Consider the following 2,042-nt stretch of genomic DNA (forward strand, 5'->3'; position numbering starts at 1 on the left):
CAGCCAGTGAGCGGGAACCAGTCTCCACATGGGATCCAAACCCTCGGTGGGAGCGCCGCTGCACTCCCAAGCGGCGCACTCTCCAGCGCGCCACCGGGCCGGCCCCAAACATGTTATTTTAAGTATCCCAATGCTTATCCTTCGAGATTGACATAACTGAATGATTTTTTAACAGTAAGAATGATGATTAATACTTTAAGAAAAGATTAACATCATTTTATTTATAAAACAAAATTTGTTTCAAATACTTTATGAAATTAGCGGTATTTTTTTCACATTTTCCAGCAAAGTTAATGCTGCTTTCATTTTTTTATTATTTTGTTTTTTTTTTTTTTTTGGCGGCTGGCCGGTGGAGAGTTCCAAACCCTTGACCTTGGTGTCACTGGTACCATGTTCTACCAAGTGACCTAACTGGCCAGCCCCTGTTTGTCTCTGTCATAAGAAAACTCTTAGCTGAAATGGTCGAAAACTGTGAGGTATGCTATGGATGCTGAATGCTGGACACTAGCACAGTTTATTCTTTCTTTATTGGCTTGATGTTACTCTCACCTGATGTGGTTAAACCATTTTAGAAGTAGGAAAGACAGATGATTTGAATATTTGTAAACTTGTTTTTCTTAAATATATGTGGGACTTTATGGTCCTCTGTTGTTTGTTTTCTGTAAATGGGGTTTCATGATTTACTGCTTAACCAATAACTATCCATTATGAAATTCTGCACATTTTGGGAAATGGTATTTTGCCTTTCTACACAGTATGAGGGCTATTGAGACAACACTTTTTCCAATCCCAAATAAGTGCACAGTGTCTTTGCAATGCCAACATAAGGCAGATCTTGGCCAACATGAAGTAATATCACCCATTCAAAACTCTTGTCTAAGGTGATTTTGTATTTCCTAACAGTTCTCCAAGCATCTTGAACAGGAACATTAAGATAAATGTAAATATGTAATGGTTGAAAAGAGTTGTGAGCTTTTTTGTTCCCCAGGAGGGTGGCTGGTATGGGGATGTGAACCTGTAACCTTGGTATTGTAAGGCTGCACTCTAACCAACAGAACTAACCTGCCAGCCCCAAACTTTCAGTCCTTTTTTTTTTCTTGGGACTGGCTGGTGCAGAGATCCAAACCTGTGACCTTGGTGTTATAGCACCATGCTCTAGCCAACTGAGCTAACTGGCCAGCCCATGTGAGCTTTTTTATTCATGATAAAACCTCTCAGGAATAGTAAAAAATCCCTGTGGAAAGCCATTGGCACAGTTCTAGTACTGAGTGATACAGATTTTGGTGCAAACACAAACATATTATTCCATCTCCATGTAGTAAAAATATACTTGTACAATGTTTTGTACTTGTATTTCATGATATTAAAACAGTGATGTCAAAAAAAGAAATTTTCTCCTTTTTGTTTTCAATTTCCTCGATTTTTGCTCTAATATTATTTCCTTCTTTCTGCTTGCTTTAGGTTTATTTTGCTTTCCTTTTTCTGTCTTTCTCTGTGTTCTTTATTGATTTGTTTTCAAGTTCACTGATTCTTTCTTTTGTATCTACTATAGTATATCACACCCATCCAGTAAATTTTCATTTGAGATATAGTATTTTTCAGCTCTAGATTTCCCATTTTAAAAAATTCAGGGACGGGTCCATTAGTTCAGTTGGTTAGAACTTGGTGCTGATAACACCAAGGTCTGGGGTTTGTCCCCTGTACCCACCAGCCACCAAAATATTCAATTTTCCCCTGAGATTCCTCATCTGGACAATCATTACGACTATGTTTTCTTTTTAGTCCTTGAATATATTTAGCTTCATTGCTTTATAGTCTTGTATGGTAATTGTAACATTCCTGTTATCTTGGGGTCTTTTTCTATTGATTGTCCCATCCCTGACTATGGGTTCCATTTTCCTGTTTCTTTGCAAGTCCTCTAATTTTTGATTGTATATTGGACATTGTGAATGACCCATTTTAGGGACTTGGATTCTGCCATCTTCCTTTAAAAAGTGTTCACATTTGTTCTATCAGAAAGTCAAATTACTGGCTGATCATCT

General features: G+C 37.6%; 1 pseudogene; it reads right to left on the minus strand.

Annotated features, from left to right (window-relative positions):
• LOC103597190 overlaps nt 1-1,760 on the minus strand; it is a 3,744-nt pseudogene extending 1,984 nt beyond the window's left edge.
• Nucleotides 1,761-2,042: the final 282 nt, after the last annotated feature.

The sequence above is a fragment of the Galeopterus variegatus genome, unplaced genomic scaffold (genome assembly GCF_000696425.1).
Source record: "Galeopterus variegatus unplaced genomic scaffold, G_variegatus-3.0.2 Scaffold2230, whole genome shotgun sequence".
NCBI lineage: Eukaryota > Metazoa > Chordata > Mammalia > Dermoptera > Cynocephalidae > Galeopterus > Galeopterus variegatus.